At 43.1% G+C, this 6979-nt stretch overlaps 1 long non-coding RNA gene across 1 annotated transcript; it reads left to right on the top strand.

Moving 5' to 3' along the window:
- The first annotated feature begins 507 nt into the window (after positions 1-507).
- Positions 508-2519, top strand: LOC106025673 (uncharacterized). Its single transcript, XR_001199215.2, has 3 exons — positions 508-587; positions 1571-1755; positions 2296-2519. It is a non-coding gene; the product is annotated as an uncharacterized LOC106025673 (long non-coding RNA).
- Positions 2520-6979: the final 4460 nt, after the last annotated feature.

The following is a 6979-nucleotide window of genomic DNA, read 5'->3' as shown; positions in this document are numbered from 1 at the left end:
GCACACATGGAAGCCATGTAGAATCTCACTTGGTCTGTCCAACAGTTTTGATTTGTTGTCCTAATTAGACCCCCTTCCAGGGGATACTAACTGAAACCTGGATTCCAGTTCCTCTTCTGCATGCCCATCGCCATGTCTGTCTCTGTCACATTAACAAAGTGTGATCCATGATAGACAGGCGGGAGTATCCTGCTGCCTTTTAATACTTCCCTGCTCCAGTCACTCAGCGTGAGCCAAAGAGCTCAACACCAAACGGTGCACTGGGTGAAGACTAATGAAGAGAAAAGGACAAGTGCCTGATGAGGTCAGGACAAGATTCACCAAGATGGTGAAGAAGTCCCTCTGGGAAGTCATGTCATGACCCAGCTCCGCACCAAATTGCTCAACTGCCCTTGCACCACCATTGGTTGAAGTACGCAATAGATAGGAAGCCTGACCCAAAAAATCCCAGAGGAGGGCACCTTTTCATGTATCCTATAAATATGGAAGTCTGTCCTGTCAGTGAGCAGTCACAGGCACTTCTTGAGACCTGGGACAGAGGACTGCTCTCTGATCACCTCTGGTTACACTGTCTGGCTCCAGGAACTGTAAGTTTATAAGACAAATTCTTGCTCTCTTGCACTGTGCTGTCCTGGAAACTGAGAAGCCATCTGAGCCCTGAGAGGCTGCTTCCAGGAGCACAAAGGGAATCCCTAGGATTTCCTGAGGGGCTCCTCTGGGTGGGACTGTTGTGGCCAATGGGGAAAGTTGCTCCCTGCTAAGATCACAAGACATGTATAGGTTTTGTTCATGACACAGATGACCTACATGTGCTGCCAGGAAACACAGCCATATCTCTGTAACCACCCTTTTAATATGACAAGTGTCTCTTCATGTTCTTTGCATACTTTTTAATCAGGTTATTCATTTATTTTGCTACTGAGTGGTGTTAGTTGCTTACATATTCTGGATAGTATTCCCTGATCAAATAAATCCTCTGCAAGCTATCTTCAGCTTCCTGGTTTGTGTTTTAACCTAGCTCATTGTGTGTTCTGCTAGGCACAGTGTCCTGGTCTGATGCAAAATCATCTGTCTGCTTCTTCCTTGCTGGCCTGAGCCTCTGCTGTCCTATGTAAGAAATCACTACAGAGATCTGTGTCCAGAACTCTACTTTAGTGTGAAACTCTCATACTTGTATGGTAGCATGTCTCAAAGAGACAACTATCTACATCCCTGGTGTTCTGCTTTGATATACAGTTTAGAACCTAACAAGGAGCAGGGGACATCTTCATAAGTTTAGACCCACTTATTTTCCAAGAGTAGTGAAATAAAACAAAATATTTTATGCAACCAAAATGGTAAAAATGAGAAAAGATATCATCCATAATAATTATGAGCTGGAAGTAAGAATACTGAGGCAAGGCTGTGAGGCTATGGAACATCCTGGGGATGTTCGAGCCACAGCAGCTCTCACCCAGACTATGACACACACCACATCTCTCCTATCTGCACCCTCTGACTCAGCCTCCTCCTCACAGAACAGCAAATATGGGCTGACTTCTCCTCTCCATCCTCCTCTCCCACCCTCCAGGTGACTCCCAGCCATGAGGACCCTTGCCCTCCTCATTGCCTGTCTCCTGCTGGCCCTGCTGGCCCAGGCTGAGCATCACCCACGAGGAGATAACGAAGCTGACTCTGAAATAGAGGGCAAGGGAGAGGAACATGTTGCTGTTCTCTCATTTCCAGAGGAGGAAAGCAACAGTCTTCCAGATGCAGGTGAGAGAAGTCACCAGCACAGACACGAGGTTCAAGTGGGAGGTTGAGAGATGGGCTCTAGAATTAGGTTTCCATTTCAAAGACTGTTTAACTCATTAAGACCTCAGTGAGTCCACAAAACGTTCTTCAAGAAAGAGTTTATTCCAAGGCATTTTAAGATCACTAGGGTCAACACACGAAGACTCCTGTAAACTAGCTCTATCCAGATCTGAATGTAGACTTAGCCATAGGGAGAATATTTCCATCTGTCTATTGGGAGGATGTATAGAAACTGAACATGAGTGTGAGGATTTGTTCACATCAGTATGCTGTAGAGGAGAAGCAGGAGCAAGTGGAGACGCAAGAGACGGGTCTGTCATCTCGGGGTCTCATTACTCAGGTAGACTCCTGTGTGTTTATCCCTGTGTCTGTGGCTCTTCATTCAGTTCTCCATGGTGCATTAAGCCACGGACACCACCCCACACAGCAAGTAGCTGCTCAGGAAGTGCTTTCCATCAGGGCTGCCCAGGATTTCAACCCTGCTGCTCTCTCTGTCTCCAGGTGTCTGGCCACTACGCCGCCCACGCTGCTTTTGCAGACTACACTGCCGTTGTTGAGAACTCACCGTAGGTTTCTGCCCTGAATCGAATCTGCAGATCGTGTTTCTGCTAACTATCCAAGAAAAAAAATCATAGTATTCTTTGAGGCCTAGAAGAGAATTGCTGCTTTCTCTGAGCTATGTCTTCCTTTTTTCTTTTTCCCTAAATAAATTGCTGTGAAATTGCTCTGTATTGGCTTCCTTGAATTTTCCTATGGAGTTTCCTGAGGACTCTGATAGGAAACTAACACAACCTTAAATGACACACTTCTACACCAAGTCTTGGCATCAAATACTAACACTCTTAACAATGACCCCAGAATTCAGGAACTAGCAGAGAAATAGAGCTAAGGCAAGGCTGCACACCTCTGGAGTGGTAACTCCTCTCTTTTGTCTCTTCCATCATTTGATTGACTCTCAAAGGGCATTCTCATGACATAGGCAAGACAATCAATGCTGAGGTAAAATTTATGCAATGTAACGCTTTAATATCTTTTAAAAAATAGCTATCTTTTTCCAGTTTGGTGATGTTTTGCTAAACAGAGCAAAGCCATACATTTCTCATTTAACCTTGAGTTGTGTCCCCTACCAAGAAACAACCTACATTTCCACTGGAAATGTTTCAACAAAAACTGTAAAGAGTGGGAAGAACAGCAGAAAACCTCACTACATTATCCTCATCAGCAAAAGCTTCTACTCACTCAAGGCTGTGTTTGGTACTCATAATGTTGGTTTTCAAAGTCACAAAATACAGGTGCACAATTCTTCAATCACACTTCACAGCATGTGCCCTCTTGGTTTCTCTTAACATCTGAAAAACTGATACCAGCTGTAAAAGAAAGCTTCAAATAACTTCCCAGGCAGAAAAGAAGGTATTGAAGTCTGTGATCCCAGATATCCATGCTTCCCATGGTTCTCAGGCTGGTAAGGATCTCACACTTAGGATGTGGGGCAGCTCTGATGCTTCAGGAAGGGACCTGGGGCTCAGGAAAAGACAGAAACATCTATACTGACCTAACTTCAGAGTCAGGATGGTGTGGTCACAGCCCTGCCCACTGCCCTGTGGCCAACGCTGTCTCCACTGACATTAAGGCTCTGAGGGCAGCAACCTTCAGGGAAATTTCCTCTTTTATCCCAGTAGGGCATGTCCACAGCTAGCTCTGATCTCTAAAGGGCCAGTGCTACGCTTTTGAGGGTGGAGTGTAACTGGTTTTTGCCTTCCCAGATGCTGACAACTGCATGTCTTTCAGATGCCTCTCGTGAGACCACATCACACCTTGCAAATGAATGCATCGGCCTGAGACCCCAGTGCTGGCACTGACGCAACAGTTTCCCCTGTGTGACTCCATAGCACACGTGCAGAAAAGGAGTATCTGATTGCACATGCCAGCTCTTATGGATCTGATCACAGGCAGTGTGGCATGATATATAATAGGGTGACAGAGAGCCAATTGTTTTGAGGGAAAGACAGACTGACTTAGGACCACTTACCCTTTGACACTAGAACACTGTAATACTGGGTTCAGACACAGCCATGAGCACAAACACCAACCACAAATCCAAGACCTCAGCAAGCCAGGGTCCTCTTTCCAAATGTTCCCTCCACTGGGTCTCTGAGGCAGGTCTCAGCATTGCATGGTCTGTCTGTCTATTGGTCTGTCTGTGTAACGACAGTGTGGGGCCCAGTGCCCACCGAAAGAGGAAACCTGTGGGTCTGGCACACACACACACACACACACACACACACACACACACACACAAACACACACCAGCATTTCCTCCTTGAGTACAGGATGAAGGTCTCAGGTCAGGATTTAGGCAAGGAAAGTCAGGCTGCTGCTCAAGGCTCCTGTGATAATCACTGGCATAGATTTGAGTCATACATATAATTATTCCTATGCCCACATTGGAAATGAGACCAGTCCTGTTTCTCCGTTCCAGCATCCATCCTGCACCTCGATGCATCCAGTCCCCTCTATGGCACTGTGGACTCTCCTCAAATGTCACTTTGTCACTGAGCTCTCTCCTGATTCCACACTTTAAATTGCACAACATTACCCATGTTGATCTCTAACCAACATTGTTTTATTGGCTTTTTAGGCACAGAATGAAAATAATATCACTTATACACATTTTAGTTACAGAATTTCTACAACAAATTTTCCTGTACTAGAATGAAAGCACCATACTTTGCTCATTTTTGCACATACTTCTTACAGAGCTCTTAAATATATAATTAGTTACTCAAAAGTTTTTTTTTATTAATTTAATTAATTTGTTTCAGATCTACTTAACTTTATGAATTTATATTACTGTTCCTCACATTCAACACTACAGACATGAAGCAGATCTCAAGGCAGTTTTATGACAGTTTACATTATAAGAACCAACTGATATCCTATAGATCTAAATATAAGATAATACACATGCAGTAATAAAATCTGCTAATAAGTAAATGTGGCTCCCTGGATATTAAAACTATAACATAAAAGTATGGAAAGGATAGATTTTATTGTGCTTCTTATTCAAAAGCACAAAAGATTAACACAATCGGATACAGCAAGAGAAGGGTAGAGCAACCCTGTAGACAGAAGTAGTGGTGTAAAGACAAGGTCATAATAGCTCAGATCTAATGCCATCAGGGTTGAGAAAGAGATAATGGGAGATTATAGGGTGAAACAGCTTTCCCAGCAGACATCTCAGGATATCCCGTCTGTCTGTAGCATAAGAAACACCAGGAGTACCTCATCCAGTGGTAGGTATGACACCTGCTTTAGGCCGTGACACATGGTAACTCTAGGGACAATATAGTGACAAAGATGGAAAGAATCTCCAAAGAACAAGGGCAACTTGGAAGTCTCCAGTGAACTCCCAAAATCAAAAATGCCATGCATGGAAACAACATACCTACTAAACAAAAACAGGACATATGACATAATTAAAATGAGTCACTGGTGTGAAAAGACAAGAAAATAAAAAGGAAGTCAGGTGTGGAGCCAGCCCTCAGAAATGTAATTGGCTTCGTCCCCAGCAGATGAGGAAGCCTGAGTTCAGTGGGTCCATTTCCCACCCACAGACCAACTAACTCCAATGAGCAGCCTCCCCAGGGACAGGCTCCTGCACCGCACCTCAAATCCACCACAGTGCTTGCAAACGCGCCCTGTGCTTTTGTGTTGTTGGACTCAACCTGTGCCTTGTTGCCTGCTCCCATTCTCACTGCAGTTGTCTGAATGAGATTTTCCTTTCCACTTTAAAAAATGCCTGATGAAATCTTGCTTTAAAAATACAATGTATTTGTTTATTTATTTGGTTTGTGAATTGAAGCAAAGGAATTGCACAACTTTATGTCATCAATTGTGCAGTACAGGTGTGTGCATACATTGTACAGTAATGAATTTTGGGTAATTAGAAGATCTATTACCTCAAACATTTATCAAGTACATGTGGGGGATAATCAGAATCCTAGGTTTCCACTGGGTTAAAATCTAAAGTGTGGGCTCTAGTGATACTGCCACACAATAGCACACCAGAAATTGTTCCTATTAACTGTAGCTCTTTCTATGTCATGAGCCTTTCTTCAGTCTCTGCTCATGCCTCCCTCTTGCCTCAGGACCTGATCAGTCTCCTCTGTACTTCTATTGGTTCAATTGTTTTAAATTTATGAAATATTTATAAGTCAAATTCATTGAATTTCTACATTGTGTGTCTTTTGCATTTGCTCTTCTCCCATAGGTAAATGTATTAGTGAAAACTTAGGATGACAGCATATTCTGGCTATTGAGAATAAAGCTGCAATATCCAAGAGAGTAGCAGGATTTCTCTGATATACAGAATTTAAATCCTTTCCTGTGGCTTACTTCTGTGTCTGGATATCTGAACTCTTCTGACAAGCACAACTTTACCCAAACTTTCCTTTTATAGTGTCAAGCAGTGGTCTTCAAACCAGGTCACAATGCATTACTGAAATCAGGCCAAACAGCAGGTGGTGAGCACGGGCCATTGGGCAAATCTCTTCCTGTATATACCAGAGTTCAGTGCTTCCCTTACCACCTGATTTCCACCTCCCATCAGCTCAGAGGCTGCACTAGATTCTCATACAGGCATAAACTCTACAATGCAGGGTGCATGTGAGGAATCTCACTGTAGACTCCTTTGAGTCAATACAAACCATTCACAAAACACACCATCTTCATCCACAGAAGAGTGAAACTCCTCTTTCATGGTGCCAAAAAGGGTGGGGAACATAGTCATAAAGGTTATGGGAAAATAATATGAAAAAATAAGCGAATGCATGCTAATGTAAACAGTCTCAGCTCACCAATACGAAGGGAAAGACTGGCAGGATGAATCAAGAGGCAAGATGCCACACTATGCTGTCTTTAAGAAACACATTTAACTGAACAAGAAATTCATAGACTTAGAGTCAAAGGTTGCAAAGCAATACAATATGCCACAGGAACTCAGAAAAATGCAAGATAGATAGCTATTTGCAGACAATATGAACTTTAAGCCAAGAATGTCCAAAGAGACAAAGAAGGTCACTGTGTACTTCTTAAGGGAAAACTTCAAGCAGTAGACATGACAATCATAAATACATATGCACTAAATAACAATGTACCTGCTATAGAAAAAAATAGATATGAAAAA

The sequence above is a fragment of the Cavia porcellus genome, unplaced genomic scaffold (genome assembly GCF_034190915.1).
Source record: "Cavia porcellus strain 051 isolate PalLab524CR breed Dunkin Hartley unplaced genomic scaffold, mCavPor4.1 scaffold_24, whole genome shotgun sequence".
Classification (NCBI taxonomy): domain Eukaryota; kingdom Metazoa; phylum Chordata; class Mammalia; order Rodentia; family Caviidae; genus Cavia; species Cavia porcellus.
This window is presented reverse-complemented; position numbering and strand designations above follow the sequence as displayed.